Below are 18,281 nucleotides of genomic sequence, written 5' to 3'. Positions count from 1 at the left end.
GACCATCGCTCTTAGTTCCTACTCTAAGCAGGTTATAGTAATGCAGTATTCAACAAAGACTTCTGTCCATGTAGAACCCCATGTAGTATTTGGGGTGTTTATTGGCAATTTCATGTAGTAGTTTGATCTGCCTCCATAGGCAGATAAGGGCAGAGATGCTCCTTGCTCTTTGCTGACATGAGTTGGTCTAATGAACCACTTACATAACTTTCTACAACACGTACATTCCTTAAAGAAAATCCAAATGATTTTTCTTTCCTTCCTATTTCTCTCGTAGCTTGTGAGGTCTGGAGCTGCGTGTGGGGGTGTTTCCTTGAGGAAGTTACCAGCAAAACGTGTACTGCTGAGCTGAGTGCAGCACACCTGTCCAGGCAGTGAATGAATATCGTGGCCAGAATGCAGTATGCCTTTAGTTTGAGGAAGAAAACAGTCCTCCATTTGTGGTCAATCTAGAACAGAAGGTCAGTGCTGTGTCAATCCATGGCTTCGCAATCACAGTACTTTCTGGTTAGTATGACTGGGGAACAGGCTTCCAAAGCAAATCAGGGCACTTATGTTTCAGTCATAAAATGAAAACCTTATGAACCCAAGGCTGAGCTGCTTACTCTGAGCTGTGCTGTGTAAACTTCAGTGTGTCCTGAATGCTTGAACAGGAACAAATTTGCATGGCAAAAGAGTATCTGTGCCTGTGTCTAATAAATATCTTGTATTTTTCAAGTTGCAAAACCCTTTGTTTGAATCATACTCGATCTCATTTCTGCTTGAAAATGCTGTTCAGGTTAGTACAGCTAGCAGAGTGGTCTAAAAAATGGGTGCACATTGGTGCCAAGTTTCAGCGTAGTTTTATGGGGCTAGACTGAACATCCATTGTGATGCACAATTCTGTGTGCTGCCAATTTCATTTCAATGGAATTGTGGATATGTGCTGTTGCTGATTGTATTAATATGTAATTATTACTGTGAGTCTAATCCCCTGAAACCATTGGTCACTTGGTGTATGTTCATTTAGCAACAAATGCTTTTCATTTTCCATTTGTGTTTTATCATTTAATTGCTTTACTCTCTTCAACATCACTCTTTTTTGATCTCTTGTTAATCATTATTTGGAATGAGGATTAGCCCTTAAGCAAACAGTGCCCCAAATCTATCTTGCTGCTTTGTGTGATGACCTTGCGTTGGACAGGAAAACTGTTAGCTGTGGTTTTAGATTTTACAGTGGGACTTAACTTCATTATGTTTAAAAATTACAGTTGGGGGAAAAAAAAAGTTTATTCATTTCGAAATTAAAGTGTATATTTTTGAAGAAGCTCAGCTCCTGAAACATCCTGCTCTTCTGACAGCATAGTGGAAACCTTTCCATTAGTAAAACTATCTTTCTAAAAGAGATCTTGGCATTTAAAACTTCTACAGTGTACAAAGGGTATTAAGTTTGTGAACACTACTTTTTAAAGCTGGGAGTTGGTGTCCATAGGGATAGGATTTGTAAGCCCTACTTTTTTTGTTTTTTTGTCATAGAACTAAAAAGCATTCACCCCCTTAAAAATCTCATTAAAGTTCACCTTTGGCGCGTTGTCTCCCAAACACTTGACAGTGCTGTAGTGGTTGATGAATCTGACGAGAGCATTGTCTCATTCTCTTTTCCTTCCCCATGTATCCACCTTCTGTGTTACAGAAATGATCTGTCTGAGGTAGGAACATTGTTTTTCTGGTTTTGCTTGATGCGATGCTGTCCAGGTGCATGAATATTGTGGGTTAGTCTGTGGTGGTCTCTCTCTAAACAAGTCTGTAGAGTGGCAGGCTGCATATTGCCATGTATGTGAAGCAAACAGTGGGACAGTTGCCATGCTTTCCTGTGCATGACCTGCATTTGCACACCTTCCTTTTACTTTAATATCTCCAACACCTTGCTAACATGAGATAAAGAAGCCAAGGGGCCATTGAAGTGAATGAAAATAATGGAAGTTGAGAACTTCAAGAATACAGGGATTTCCCTATGAACACGAAGTAGGACTTACTGTAGGAGTGGTGGAGTGCTGGAACAGGCTGCCCACAGAGGTGGCACAGTCTGCTTCTCTGAAGCCCCATCTGGATGCACACCTGTACAACCTGCTGTAGGGATCTGTATGGGAACTGCTGAATCACGGCCTGAACCACTGATTGGTCACCTGAGGTGAGCACCGAGTCAGCCATGGGGGCACAGGTGAAGGTGATATACCTGTGTGAGTGGAAGGGGTGGAGCCTGGTTCCACCTCTCCCAAACCCCATTTAAGGGCTGACCACCACCAGGAAAGGATCTCTTCTTGGAGATCCCTCCCACGTGGAGTCCCCCGTGAGCCTTGTCATCCTAAAGGTGAGCCATCTTCTCTTTTGTATTATCTGTATACTGTTTATATAGAACTACTTAAAATATACCATCCCCTATACTATTTCTTTGCGGAGTACCATCCTTGGGAGTTATTTACCCCACAGGATCCTACTTTATCAGGGGGTTGGGGTTGATTTTCCAATCTGAGATGCTATAATACACAAAGCAAGGAGGCTGGAGCCACAAAGCTTTTGCTTTAGCAAGTTCTTCCCTTGCGTGCCTTTTACTCTGTTCAAGTTAGGATTCATTCAACAGTGCTTCAGGGGTTGCAACCACCATTTAAAAATGCCTCCTTTCAACAAGCAAGAAATAGTCAAGCCTAATGCAAGTATGATGATAACATGTAAATTGGGGGCCCTTTGGTAGCCCTTTATTATTGAGTATTTGTCTATAACCAATGTACTGATCTCAGTCACGTCTGTTTAGTGGGCTGTTAGAAACTGGGGGAATTGTTGTTTAGGAATATCAAAGAACTTTTGTACTAACTATATAATACTGGTGAACAATCATTAATCATTTTAAAATTAATGGGAACAGATAACATTATAAGCTACCCCAGGGATGTGTTTCTGTTTTATCAGTGAGCAGTTATAAGGAAGAAGGCAGAAATGGTGCTTCGAGCTAGTTTTGTTTAAAACAGCAGGAGGACGGAGGAATTATCAGGATGTGAAATGCATTAAATTATGGCAAGAAAATTCCTTTCATCTTGAGTGTGACTGCTGACTGTCAATAACGGAGATTAATGCTGCAGGAAACAAAGAGCAGAAATGTTAAACATAATGATATTTAAAAAAGAGCTATAACCAATTTATTGAAGGAAAGTGGTTTTAACTCCACAAGCTTGGCAAATGGAGTTTCAGGAGCATTTTAAGGTGCATTTGCCTCATCTAAATGATCATAGAAGTGAATTAAAATAAATCCTGTAAATGAAATCTGGTCTCTTTATATTGCCTCCTCTAAGGGATATGTGCACTCCTAGTTTTTAAAAGGAACTTTAACATCTTGACTGTGCCCCTGAAATTCTGTATCCCAAAAGGTGCTGCTTCAACAGGCTACTTATCTGACGTGGATGTGCTGAAACAGAGACTGCTTTAGCACTGTGGGTTCCATTAACTGCAAAATTGAGCTGTTTTCTTTTAGCTGTTTTCTGTCTTTTAGCTTCTTCCATTTCCTAACTTAAATAGTCACAGCTCCTGGCAGTGCTCAGTGCTGTTTTGTGCAGGGAAGCATGGAGCCTACTGGCTTGCTGCTGGACAGTGTGTCTAATGTGTTGAGTTCTGCCACTATTTGGGTGGTGTGGCATTAAACTGGGTCTCCTCCACACTTAGTGTCCTAAAAGTCTTAAAAGAGTGAGCTTTTAATTTCCAGGATCACTGCGAACATTTACTTGAGAGTTGAGAAGGAAATGGTGGATGGATGGCTCAGGAATGAAAGCACTTCTACTCTACCAGTTCCTTCTCCATTTGCATTACCAGTGTTTGTAACCCTGCTGGGAGCTGTGTATTTCCTACCAGCCCAACCAGACTGATGAGCACATCTTGTAATGGATTAACTGCAAGGCTGGAGGTCCCTTGTTTTCATCTTGCCTTTCTCTCTGCATAACACCGGCTATACAGCTTTCCTGAAATAATTTAGCAACAAGGGAGGCATTTCTCTCCAATATTCATTTAATTGGGTGTCATGGATGATCTCTCAGTCCAATATTTCAGGAGAAAAGCCCACCTTTAACCAGTTAACTGCAATTAATAAACATCTTTTAGATTGAAAAGTCAAAACTAGTAGAATCAAATGGTCTGCTGAATTTATGTGTCAAATTCTGGTTTTTAGACACAAATATTGGAGTGAGACTTGACCTTTTTTGTCTGCTGGGTGGATGAGTGCCTCCTATTAATGTCAATAGGATGGTGTTTATGTGTAAATTGGGTGTGTCTATGGGGTGGTGTGGGAAGACCTTGGTGCTCCTCAGCAGCACTGTGCTCTTGTCCTGCAGCACTGGGCGTGCTGCTCATCTTGGGAGCTGTTGTGCTGCTGAGGACAGCAGGGTCTTGCAATGGGAATGACTTGCATCAAACACTAGGAAATACTTTACTTGTATGTATATGGTGATGTCATTACAGCTCCAATAGCCAAAACAACAACAACAAAAGTAGAAAATAGACATTTAACAATAGCAACAGAGGGGATGAAACCAAAATGACATTAACCTTAGTAGTGAATGGGAGTGGTAGGTGGGAAATTTCTATTGACCTTAAATCTGAAGAATACAGATTATAACTTTTATCTGGAGCAGGCAGTGTATGCACTCCTTAGTTTGTTCAGCATCTATATGTTTTCTTTAGTGATAATGAATTACTGCATATGTAATAGGAATGATAGTTAGCCAGAATAGAAACTGCTGTAGAGAAATGGTTTCAGCCTCATACACAGTGGGAGAAGGGTTTATGTCTCTGCTTTTGAGAGCTCTGTGCTCTGCTGAGTAGGACCAGAGGTTTAACTGTGCTCTAGGACTTGGTGTGACTGAATGCCCTTGTTTCAAGGTCCCTTTTAGTTGCTTTGTGTCATGTGGTAGCTTGGATCTAATGGTATTGCTTACATCATGTGTCTCTGCTTGTAGATCTCATCTACAGAACTATGAGCTGAGGTGCGGAATGAGTAGAGATGTTTGTATGGAAAGTCATCAGCTAGGTTTCCTGTAGACTCACTATTGGAGCAGAACATGTTCCGCACCCTTCTGTGCTATGTGCTAAGGTAAATATGTATATATATAGATAGATATGTCTTGACAGAGCTTGTGGGTGGAGTTTGGGCATCTTCAGTATAAACTCCTCTGTCACGACGTATTAAAATGTATTTCTATATTGCCTTGATTAAGAAACAGGTTCAGTTGCAAGACTGAACTGTGGTTTTTATTTTTTAAATCTGGAGCTCTGTAAACTCATACAACCTTCATTTTTAGTAGAGGAAAAAGTACTGTGGTAAGTGCTGTATGGCACTGACTCTGAATGGCATTCCATGTCTCTGCAGTGAGTGGTGGATGAACTGTGTGTTCCTGATTCTGGTGCTCATGAAAGCATGGGTGTTACTCTACAGCCAGAGGAGTGCTTTGCTTTTCCCTCGTTGGTCGAGCCACTGAAACATAGAAAACAAGGTAGGGTTAGGCTTTTGATGCTCTTTGAGTTTAGTTTTCTCTTTTCATTTTTTCATGTGCCAGAACTTGGTTTCACAAGATTGTAGATGGGTCTTTGTTACAATTTGGAGGAGTATTTTATTGATCCAGCATTAACAGATGTGAAGTTCACTGACTTCTTACTAATCAGCATTCAGTACACATCTTCAATTTTTTCCTCAGATAATAGAATGTTTCTAACACTATTTGTACTACCATGTTGACTTGAATCCTGATTCTACCAATTTGAGTAAAGCAGTATGTGGATTTAGAAGGAATGTTCCACTGAGTAGAATATCAAAAACCAAAAGGAGAAAATAGTTTTCTAGATGACTTGAACCTGATATGTATGTCACTAAAAATAACAGAAAGCTCCTTTTAAAAAAATAAACAAACAAAATAAACTCCTATCCATATATACATATATATACATATCTGGATAGCATGGCCTAAACAAACTCTTTCCTGAATGATGCTGTAGTAAGAACTAAGACATCTGTAGTGAGTGAAAATACAGCAAACTGGAGTGTGCAGGTAATAGGGCTGTGAGGTGCTTTTGATCCTGGGGTCTAAGCCAGGGGAAGATCGGTGGCTGAATTTTGGCTTGAACTGTCAGTACATACCCTTTTTACAGCTGCAGCAAGGGTAAAATTGTGCTGAACGTTGGTCCCTGGAAGTTGGATTTCCATCTCAGGTCGGAGATGAGAAGAAATTAATTCTCAGAGTGGTCAGGCATTGGTATGGGCTGCCCAGGTGGAGTACCTATCCCTGGAGCAATTCAAGAAATGTGGAGATGTGATAAGAGGGGTGTGGTTCAGTGGGCACGGTGGGGATGGGTTGGCAGTTGGACTGGGTGATCTTAGAGGTCTTTTTCAACCTCTGTGATTCTACTGCATTCACTGGATGTTGGAGTTGTAGCTCAGGGAGTTGTGCAGAGCTTGGTGAGATGCACGCGCTGTGCTCACCCATGTGTGGCACCTATGTGGATCTGTTCTGGGCAGGGAATCCCTACATGCTGTGGGCAGAATGGAGTGTAGGGCTGGAGAGAGGCTGAATATGTTATGTGTCCTGGTACTCTGAATTTAGGCCCTGTATATGATTCTGGATAAAGAATTTCAGCGTATTGATGGAGCTTGTTGGCAGAATATCCCGAACTATGTACAGTCTGCCAGTTTGTTTGGAGAAGTCTTGGCTCATTCTGCTTTGTGCTGCAACCATAAATTAAGAGTTTCTATAATACTTCACTTGTTCAAGGGGAAAATATATTTTCTTAGCAGGGACTGTGAGAGATTATAGAATTGCTTCTCCTTGTTGGTGGAAATGCCATGAGAATGGCTTTCTCGGCTGCATTTCACTCCGAAGCAAAATGGCTGCATCAAAAATAGCTTTCCAATTTTGATTCTTAATGACCTTTTTCTCCTCTTTTTGACTTCTCAACTCAAGTTCATTTTTTTAAAATGAAAGCAGAGCAATAATGTTTTAAAACTGAGATATTGTAGGTTCTAAAAATGAGAGAATATTATAGAACATAAAAATCAAAAGCTTTATCTTCAAATTAGGTACTTTTCTTTCTGAAGGTGAATATCTGCAGCATTTTCAGTGCTTGAAAGATTATTTTTCAGTAATGTGAGTTGGGAGATCATGGACAATTAGGCTTTTGCCTACTAATCATAAGAGACAAGTGCTTGAAATAGTGGCCTTGGACTCTTCTGGGTCATGTGGCTTAAATTAACTTCTGGGCTGTTTTTTTTCTTCCCAATGGCTAAGAACACCATAAAACTCCTGAAAGCTGGCCTTATCTATTGAATCTTGCTTACAAGGATTAATGAAGAGGAAATGGGAGCCTTTGTTGTAGGGTCTGAGTGTATCTTATGGCCTTTATAGCAAACTATTTGTTGATTTAGTAGAAATTGTGTTTCACTAGCAGGGTAATTCATCAGCATCAGACACCAGTAGTGCTATATGTGCTAAAATCAATTTTGTGTGAGGTTTGGAGCTCACTAGAAATCTTATGCTTTAAAATAACTTTCTGAGTATGACAGAAAAATCAAATGATTACCCTAAATTGAAGTAAACAGACGTGCTAAAACCTGTCAAGCTGAATCAGTCAAAGCTATTTAACGGAAAACCTATGCGTTTGGCCATTTTTATTCTTGTTGGCAATAAATAAGTCCTTTTTTTTTTTTTTTTTTTTGGAGAAAACTACTTTTGGAAATCCTTCCTGTGCTGAGCTCCTCAGAAGGTATGGTGGTAGGTAGAAAGTGTTGGAACAGCTGTGAGCTGGAAACAGCCTATTTGCTGGTAAATGGTGTATGGGTGTGATGGGATGTGGGGGTCAGGACATCAGCCCAGCTTGGGCTTTTTCCAGGCTGGTGCTCTATGAGTGGTTCTGTCCCATGACCCCATGCAGCTGGATGCAGCTGTGACTATCACTGGGCAGGCCATGAAGGGGGATAGGCTGTGGGTTGCGAAGAGGGGAGGGAATGTATCCAGTAGCGAAGAAATCTACCTGTACTTTTACCTTCTGACAGTACGTATGTATGTGAAGGCTCTCATTCAGCTTGGTAAGTCTGAGGATGGGGCAGGGCAGGCATGGAACTAGCTAAGTCCTGCAAGTTTTCTGTTCTTTAAAAACAAGACAATGAAGCAGCTTCTTCTGAGATCTGCTTTTTTTTTTTCCCCTCAACCTTATATATGTTAAGAGAAAAATCAAGAGCTATTAATATAAAAGAAATGAGTTGCATGCTATCTCAGGCCTGCATGTATGCATTGCCCTTATTTCATAATTGGTCAAGCTGAGCCATTCACAGACAGAGCTGCTTAAAGCTGAATGCCTGGGGCATAAAAATTACCCTCAGTTTGAAGTTAATAAAATCATGTGGTAAGGCAAAATAATATTTGTACTAAAACAAGTATTGATTAAGCTCTTTTCAGCACACTGTTAGAGTCCTTATCTTTAGATTCTTATAAAGGCTCGTTCAGCCACACCAGTTTCCCATTAGCCACACTGTCATTCCTGGCTTCAGTTTCTAGAGACAACTACTTTGCAATGTGAGCTTCAGAGCTTATCAAAAACATTGTGGTACCCTCATTTCCAGAGGAAATGCATGCACAGCCATATCCTGGGAAATTTGCTTGGAAAATGGTGAATTTTTTTTCCTCAAGCTTAATCAGAAATCCATACATAATGAACCACCTATCTGTATGCAGGTTCTGTGAAAATTTAAGCTGGGGGGAGAGGTAGGAGGGTGATTTTACCTTCATCTGGGCAACTAGGAACACTCAGCATTGCTGTGGCACACTCTTACATCTTCACAATTTTAGATGTGTATTTCTGACGGTTTGGTATCAGCTAAGACTGATTTTGCAGGTATAAATAACATGCTTACTGTTTGCATCTTCCATTTATGTCACCTATGTTGATCTATGTCCAGATCAGGTGCTTAGGAAATATCTATATTAAATTGGAAGATAAGCTTGCAGTACCTGCCTGCTTTATTTTCCCTTACGTTGAAGAAGGCTCTGCAGTAAATACCAAGCATGTATCCATGCATGTGACTGGTAATGCTGGAGCCATATGATGTGTCTGTGAAGGATGCCCCATCCCTGCAGGACCCTGGGGCTGGGCTGGATGGGGCCATGGGCAACCCTGCATGGAGCAGGGGGTTGGAACTGGGTGATCTCTGAGGGCCCTTCCAACCTAAGTCATTCTGTGTTTCTGCAAAGTACTGCCATGTATTTAAGTGGAAGATGTGAGTTGGGACATCAGTACTGATGAAACTGGCAGCATCGTGTCTGTGACTTTCACCTAAGCGATAGGAAAGCTGTGCAACACCTGTGTTTGGCTGTTAACAGACTTCTGGGGTAACTGGAAATGTATGTGTAGTTAGAGTGACTTTATTATAAAAAAATACAACCTGTATGTTAGATTTTATGTAAGATTTATTACTCTTTGATGCTTTATGTAAGATGAACAAATAGGATATCAACTTACCCGAATGCCTGTAGGTTGTGCTTCTCTAACTTGAGGGAGAGATGTCTGCAGTTTTGTGGTTAAAATGTGTTGTGGAGCATAAATGAGTCTTCTGGGCTAGATCTAAGGCAAGTCTTCCCTGCTTTTTTTATTTTTGGTATGGGAGAAAAAATTAAACCCATTCTGTCTATCAGAGAACCCATTAATTTGTATTCAGTAAGTATATCCTGATATAGGCTGCTTACAAAAGCCAGCCTTTCTATAATACCCTCCCTTCGACTGACCCTTGATATTCTCCCTATGTGGCCGTACCTGCAGCACACGGCATGCTGGAGGAGCCTATAGAGTCATGGGGTTGGCTCTAGCTGCAGCCCAGAAGTCAGCAGCTTTTGGTGCTGCTTCTGAATAGCCAGAAAAGGATTGCAGCCAGGAAGGGGCTGCTCTGTGAGAAGCTGAAGCAAATAGAAATGGAGTAGCTTACTTATAGTGTGCCACAGTTTATTGCTTATTTATTGTCACATCTCTAAAGGCAGGCTAATGGAGAAGGGGAACTAATCCCATGGGTGTTGAATTCCTCCTGATAGTGAGAAACGCAAGCATAAAATTGCAGTAAAGCAGGATGGCTTCCAACAGATTTCCTAGGAGTAAGCTTTTCTCCCCTACTATACAAAACAACTAGGAAATTTCCATTATAACCATGCTCTTCACCTGAACTAAAAGTTTTGTATCAGAGATTGACTTGCCAGTGTAGCCTTCCTCAGAAGACAAAGTAAGATAAGAGTTTTGTCTGCTTCAAATTTCACTTTGGAGTTATGTTTCATAACTCTTGCTCTTTGTCAAGGCAATAAGGAGATGAAGATGAAAATGTCACATGGAAAAGATGGCTCAAGTATGCACGATACTGCATGTGGCCCAGCAAAGTTAAATTGAATTCTATTTGCCAGCAGTGGGTCCCCTTCTAGATGCCCATCATACCAAGAAGGCATGGGAGTGATGATAACAATTGTTAATCTCATTTTATGAATGTTGTCCCAGATTCTTGATGGTTCCTGCTCTGCAGCTAGCTGTAAGAGTTCCTGGAAACCACTAATCAGTAGTTGGTAATCTTTCTCAAACACATTGTGTCTGTATGCTGTTAAAGGCTGGAATGGGGTCCATTTCAAGAAGTTGTTGAGAACTTCATTTTCTAATGCTCATCCACCCAGAATCCGACCACGTCCATCTTTTGGGCATCAGCAGTCAAAAAGAAAGGCTGTAGTGAGTTTGAAAAGGGAGATAGGGCAGGAAACTACTGACATCTATTGTTTGTTTTTAAAACGGTGTGTGGTCTGATGCTATGCTTGTTGCTCTCTTCCCAACTTTGTTCCCTTTAGTCACTCTCTTCCTGTAGAAGAGCTGGGTCATGTTGAGGCTGCCAAAGCAGCAAGGGCAGGCTGCAGAGAGCAGAGCGAGAAGGAGCTTTGAGCAGAGCTGCTGGGACAGCTTGGCCTCTGCAGAGGCAGATGGTCTTGGTTCACTTTCACTTATCCTCCCTTTCCATTTTACTACAAAACAACTGGCAGCAAATTCAGCAGCTGGGGAAGGCTCTAGTCCTCTGCAAAAAAGTTCTCTCTCTGTGAGAAGGGAATGCAGTCTAAGTGAATCCACGTGTTGAATGGCAAATCTTTCTTCAGTACCTTAGGGTGGTAATAAACACAGATGTGAGCTGTGTTAGGAGACTGAGTTTGGGTTCTGAAAAGAAATGGTCTGTTTTTTCCTCTTTGTGGACCAGTATCAGGAAAATCATTGAATGGATTGTTTTAAAGTTGCTTGTGTGTATTGAGACTCTCAGTCATTGACCTTTAGAATGTATCATACGTCTTTTTGTTCCAAAATTTCTTCCAAACTTTGTTGAATTTACTGCCACTGAGCTATGTGCTTCCTGAGCTTGATGCCACTGCAGTCTGAAGCAAGAGCCCAGCTCTCCTTTCCCTAAAGCACTAAACCTCAACACATGCTAGACTATAATATTGGCAACTACAATAAAGAGGAACTTACATTACCATCAGCTGTCATTCTGATCTGACAATATCATATTATATTCTCAATATATACTTTTGTGAGCCAACAATGAGTGGCATAAATGACTGCACTGGTCTGACATGGGGAATTTGACTTGTCAGTTAGATAAGAATAGGGCAGAAATTGTATACATGGCCAAAATATTTAGCATAAAAATGCTTTTGTTTCCTTCTGCAGAAGGAAGAAGGAAAGCTGGGGGGAAAAGAGGCATATATTTAACAGGTGAAAGAGGCTGCCTGGTCGTAGTACCTCTGTCAGCACTGTAGCATTCCGATAAATGAAGTGCCTTGTGTTTGCTGCACAGCTATGGTTGCTGGAAGAGAGACTGGAATTGTACAACAGAAAAAGCAACGATTATTTGTATGAGCTCTTCGCTCTCTGGGTGACTCCAATATGTGCGGTGGCAGTGCTGCTGGGTAAATGATTGGAGTTACATACTTCTGGAGGGGACCCTCTCCTGGGCTCTGACCTCCCTCGGCTCACTGCCTGGCAAGCAGTGTATTTCAGCAGAATAGAACTTCGTGAAACACATGTTGTTGCCACTCACAAAAGATTTTGGCCCTTTTTAATATGGTTTTAGCAGAAATAGAACCAACTTAGCTTTCAGGGCTCAAATCCATTAGAGTGGCTTAAAATTGGTCTTGATTACATGACAATTTAGTATACTTAATTAAAAGATGCTATTTAATTATATTAACTTTAATGTAGGGAAGAATTATTATGCATTTATCACTAATAGCATGACTGCTATTCTGTTCAGTGGAAAATCTCATGAGATGGTGATTTACTCGTTACATCACTTTACTGCAGCTTTCTTACAGCTGACATTTAAGAAGAGATGTTAGTTCTGGGGTCCTTCAGTCTTGCTTACCATGCCAGAGCATGTATTCCTCTTGTATAAAACTGTCTCTCAAGGTCTGCTTATATACTTCAGTATCATATTCTGTGGAACAAGACTATTTTTTGCACTGGAAGCTTACACTGATCTTGTGATCTTAAGTGAAGTAGTTAATTGTTGCAAACAATTGCTGCATGAATGAACGAATGTGCTGCCTGCTTGTAAGGTTCACAGGTGCTTGAAAAAGATGCTTTACTTACAGGAGGGTTATTTCAAGATGATCTTATGTGATAGAGGGGTGTCTAGAGGTGCTGCGAATATTGGAACCTTACTGGAGTAGCTTGTTAAGAAATTAAAAAAGCCAGGAGTTAAATTAATGATAGAAAGGAACAGGAAAAAACAATTGCTGTGCAGTAGGAGCCATGTGGCATGCTGGCCATTAATTGCACCTGGAATTGATTCTTAATTTGGTGCTTCCATACAAACAGTTTTTCTTCAGGGATGAGCATGTTGCGCAGAGCAGATGTGAATATGCTACTTTCCTTTATCTCAAGAGGATTTTCAAGATGTCATTGTGTTTTTATTGCAACTGGTTAGTTTGGGATGAAGAACATCCTTCTGCCATAGAACCTGTCTGTGGCTCACTCTGACCTGAAATGTTCTTGTCGGCGGTGTTGCTCGTACACAGACTGTTAGCTGAGCAGTCAAGGTGCTCTGACCTAACCCACTTTTGTAGGATTAAACGTGATGTGGAAATAACAAAATAACTAGCTTTACAGATGTCCTCACCTGGGTCACTCTGTACTGCGCTGGTAGAATTAGATGCTGCAGTAGACAAGATTTCCTCAGGTAAGAGAAAATTTAAGATCATGTCAGCAAAATAACTGCTTTTGATAGTGATGGAAACCAAGAAGGCTGTTGTGAAGGTGAATCACTTTAAGCATAGGCTGTGTTGTGCATTTTGAGTTTGCCTTACCCTGTGCAAACAAAAAGAAGGCAAATCACCATGGGACCTCTGCCACCTGCAGTGCCTGGGTCAGAAAGCAGAGGCTGCATTGGTGGCAGAGCTTTGGGCTCATTTGAAATAGTATTGTGAAGGCCTCCAGTTGTTGCCTGCATCTTTGGGCTTTTCTTACTCTCTTTAGTAGTGACAGTGTTGGGAGCAGAAGGTACTTCCATTTCTAACAAACCATCCCTTGTAATAGAGCCATGGGAAGGACGACTGTGGTGGTATTTTCCACATGTCTGGATGAAGTGAACAAAAAACCCCATACAGATTGTGGACTGAAACTGACATGCAAATCCTGGGGTTAGAATCATAGAATGGTTTGGACTGGAGGAGAGCCTGGCCTTGAAGTGTCACCAGGGCTTAGCAGCACACTCAGAGCTGTCTGCTTCCAAGCATGCCTTGCCTTGCTGCTGGTTTTATGCAGCAAAGTCAGAATTTTTGATGTAGGCACAAGTAATCTGCAGCATTATTGATATGATGTGTTAACGTGCCAATAGCACAGGTTAGACAATAGTTAGACAATACCCTTTTGTACTATACTGCTGCCACTGTCAGCACAACAGTCTCAGAGCAATGAGTGGTGCACTGTTGGTTCTCTGCAGTTGCAGTGCTGCCCACACACTGCAGCAGCCCCACAGCTCTACCACAGCAGCTTCTACATGCCAGCCTGGGTTTTCTCTGTAAGACTGAGTTCTTCTTTGTACCCTATGTTCAAGAAGCTTCCAGCCTCTATTTAAGTGGAGATTGACAAATGGAGGATGACAGCTGTGGCTTTGTCATATTTTTCTGAGTGATTTTTGCATCTCTGCATCACCAGCGCAGTGGTCAAGAGGAAGGGATTTTGACTTCCTGAGAATAACCCCCTGTAGAAGACTTTTTCCTAGGAATCCTATAACAGAATGAACATTATTTTGAGCCTGCACTTAGAAATGCTGCATGTTAAGGTGGTGTGCTAGTTCTGTATGGATAAGTCCTCCAGGGGCAACAGCTGAGCCCCTACTCTGCCCTAGGTGAATCTAGTGCTGTCGTGCATCCCTCCTTGAAGCATGCTGCTGGTGGGGTTGGGCAGAGCTCAGCTGGTCTCACAACTTGCACTTCCTAACAAAATAAATTAAAAAGAGGGACAGTAAAGAGACACAGTGTAGTTGGTGTTGCTGGCTTCCGTTCTAATGGGAGTAGCTTTTGGCATCATTTGCCATGTGGGAAGTGTTGTGTTTGTTCTTTAGCCATTATTATTCTTTTGTAGAGTCTTGGCCCTGAAAGCCCCTCCTGCTCTTCTTGCCAGGCAATGTATAGAGCATATTTATGGAAAATTTTGTTTATGAAATTATTTTATTTTTGCAGAGTGTGTGTTTTTAGAGCCAAGAAATAGCTTTCAGGACAGCTGTATTTTCTTGCAGTATTCTGTATGCTACTTTACATTGAACAGTCTATAAGGACTTCATAGTAGAATTCTTATTCTTACACCCAGTGGTCATTTTTCAGTTTTCATTCTCTCTCCCAGGTTAGTGTGAGGCATGGACTGCTCTGCATCTGTCCAGGAAAGGGAAGTCTGATAAAGGGTGAGGAATAGGATTGTAAGGTGCATGGCACAGCCTCTGATGCTGTTGGTTCCCCTTTTAGAAGTTGATGTGCTATCACTGATGAGAGAGACAGAGGGGTCCACCTCTCCGCAGGGTTCTTGCGTGTCCTCTGGCAGTGACTGTGGTGTGCTTGTAGTGGAGCCCTTAATCCTGATGGGAAGAGGTGGCTGGCAGAGCTGGGACTTGCACCACCTGGGGATTGGGCCAAGGCTGCGGGAGAGCTGTTCTTTTCTAGCTGAGCTTGAACAATGAAACAAAGATAAATGGAACTGCCCGTGCAAGCCATTTCATGTGGGCCACATCAGAACTGACAGCAGGGCTGGAATGGCTGGCAGGAGGCTGTGCATGGTTTGTGACTTCTCATAGTGCTATTTTCATATATTTTGAAACTGGTCAAAAATATATGACAGACAGTCTTTTTTTTTTGAGTAGGCTTTATAGATCACAATAAATCATAGTGACTGGTGATAACAAAATATTTGTTACGATGAAACTTATATTTGATTGGACATTAATCATCTTTTCTCTGTGCTGTGGGTATGATTTCCATGTAAATTGTTCACTAGAAAATATGTAGTTGGTGTAGAAAATTAAGTGACACTTTAGATGGTAATGTATTCCCTTTGAAGTAATAAAGATGGATGAGTCTTTTCATCGTGATTGCTTGGATCTGAGTGAGAAATGTAAGAACTGACAAATGGGGGGATGAGGGCTGTGGCCAGTGATACCTTAGTGTGTTTTCTCTGAAACGTCCAGTGTGTGTGGCATGGATCGATCCTGATTGCTGACATTTACAAAAGAGTTCCTCCTCTGGAAAGTATTGACAGGACAGCACCAGCTGTGGTAGCAATGTCAGCTCAGCCTCTCTTATTGGGTTATGCTCAGAGTGTGCACTGTTGGCTTTGTTCTGTGGCTTTTCACATTTGTCTTCTGTGAATTCAAGCTGTCATGCTGATACTGGATAGTGATACCTCCTCAGGTAGAAGAGGCAGCAGAGTTTCCTTTGGAGATCAGATGGTCTTTGTCATGTCCTTCCCCTGTCACAGCCAGAACCATGAAGGGCCACTTCGCCTGCTTGTGATGTTCAGGTTGAAGTAATGGCTGTGTTGTTAAATGCTTCTGGGAGCAAAGAGGTAACATGAAGTATGTTCAGCCTTGCAGCTGGTGGCTCCTTGTTTCCCAGCAATGCAGCAAGCTCTGTACTAGTACCACTGGCATGCTCACTGCAGCACACCCTGCCATGGGACCTGAGTGGTCAGGGTGTGTGCCCTGGTGCCCATCCAGCTGTCCCAGCCCTGTGTTGAATGGAGTGGCCAGCATTGCTCCAGGGACGTGTCTCTTCTCTTTTTGTCTTCTTTGACACTGATTTAGCCAGTAAAATCAGATCTTGCCATCTCTCAAGGCGACATCTGTCTGCTTGAGCCTTTTTGGATTGCTCTGTCCTCCCCAGAGCCTTTGCAGAGCTCCTCTTTGAGAGAGAATACAGGATTTTTTACTTTACTCGCCTTGTTCTTCTCTTCCCACTGCCTTTGTTTCGGAGCTGATATTTGTTCTTTTTAGCTGAGATGTATTACCTAAATGTATGTGTAGCACACATGTACCACTGTTATGCAGATGTGTTAATTCCTCCCGATATATTTGCTTGATCGTGGTCTTCCAAAGTGAACCTTTGGAAGGGAGGCAATCATGGATTTTATGGAAATTATCCAAGTAGTTTGAACCCCAGCAGTTACTGTTCTGCTTCTGGAGTCCTGGTCAAAGCAGTTAGATACACTGAAATGCTCAGCTTGCTCAGAGGCAGCAGTTCTATGGGTACGATGGCTGTGCGTGGCTGATATCGCTTCTCCAGAGTGCGTGTAAGGCTCTGTGGGACTATCGGCCATACTGTGGCCACACAGTGGTGATGGTTCAGTAGTTCCACTACTGCTTTTTTTGCCTCAACACTGTTGCAGCTAAATTCTAACCTAAGTGAAATGGGGTATTAGTAAAAACTACTTGTAGACGATTCTTATTGCTTGGCAGTTTGAAACCTATCTTGCCTTCCACACTGAAATGGATTTGCATTTTTCCAGACCCTGAGAGGGACCATGGGTTGCCCTCATCCTCTGGCCATAGCATCAATACTTGATGGCATGCTTTATTTCCATTGTGCTTCTTTTTATCTAAGAGCTCTTGATAAATTTCCTTTTGAAAATTGTACTGGCTTGGTGCACTTCTTTGACCTTTTCAATATTCTGTAATTAGATTGGCTGCAATTCTTCGTTTTCTCCTGTTTACAATCTGACTAGCCTCTGGGAAATGGATGGAATGCCCATTTGCCCAAATATAAACCACTGCAAAGGTCAAAGTGGTGCAGTGTAAACCCGCATTTCACTGAAAGCATTCATGTTTTGAGGGGAGGCTGGGGAACGTGAACCATTCCACTCATAATTCTTCAGCTCAGGTATTGTTGTGCAAATTTCCTGGATTTTCTTCAAAGCACATCACCTTAATGCATAAAGTTACTTAGCTATGGAATAACATGGCATTTTGTAGGTCTTCATTAGAAGATTCTTCAAAAGTGTTGGATTCCTTAGATTGATCCTGACATGTAAGTTGCTACAAGTGATCACAGCTGTTGAATTTAGATACCCATGGTACATTAAGTTGAAAAGTCAGTGTTTCATTTTCTCTTTCTTCTTATAGACTTAACTAAGTCTGAGGTATTTGAATGATGCCAAACACAATAGCTTTGTCATAATTAAACTTACAATATGGAACAGGTTTTTCCATTTTGTTACTGGGGTTTTGTAACAAAACTCTACAGGCTGACTCTGCACTCATTTCTAAATGTGTGCCCTTGAGTTCCCCTCTGGTTAGTTACAGTGGGGATAAGGTCTTGATATGTGTCACAACACATTTGCTCTGATTGCTATATGCCTTAGTCATTTTCTAGTGGAAAGTCATAAGTACTATTTTGTCACTTGAAGCCAAAGGAGCATGTAGTGTTTGTCTCTTGTAACCATTGTGTTGCCTTCTGAAGCTTCTTCAAATACTCAAGCACCAATAAGGCAAAACTTTCTTTACTATGGGTGATTAAAAATCTCGTGCCATCTGCTCTCATCTGGCCTGCACACAGGTTGTGAGGTTTTTCAGCTCTTACACAGAATGCCCCTTAGGGTTGAATTTCATGTCCTTGCCGAGATGGAGGTGTGCAGTGCTGTCTGGAACGGCAAAGCTTGACTTAATGCTATTCTGACCATGAGTAGAGATTGCCTGCTTTTGTCCAAAACTGTTGAGAAATGCT

At 41.7% G+C, this 18,281-nt stretch overlaps 1 long non-coding RNA gene across 1 annotated transcript in view; it reads left to right on the top strand.

The window, feature by feature from the left end:
* Nucleotides 1-387: 387 nt before the first annotated feature.
* Nucleotides 388-18,281, top strand: part of LOC136044410 (uncharacterized) — a 174,359-nt gene continuing 156,465 nt past the window's right edge. The window contains exon 1 of the long non-coding RNA XR_010621815.1: nt 388-461. This is a non-coding gene — a long non-coding RNA (uncharacterized LOC136044410). The remainder of the gene's footprint in view (nt 462-18,281) is intronic.

This window comes from Cyrtonyx montezumae, unplaced genomic scaffold (assembly GCF_038088225.1).
Source record: "Cyrtonyx montezumae isolate F1298 unplaced genomic scaffold, pur_monq_1.0 scaffold_11, whole genome shotgun sequence".
NCBI lineage: Eukaryota > Metazoa > Chordata > Aves > Galliformes > Odontophoridae > Cyrtonyx > Cyrtonyx montezumae.
This window is presented reverse-complemented; position numbering and strand designations above follow the sequence as displayed.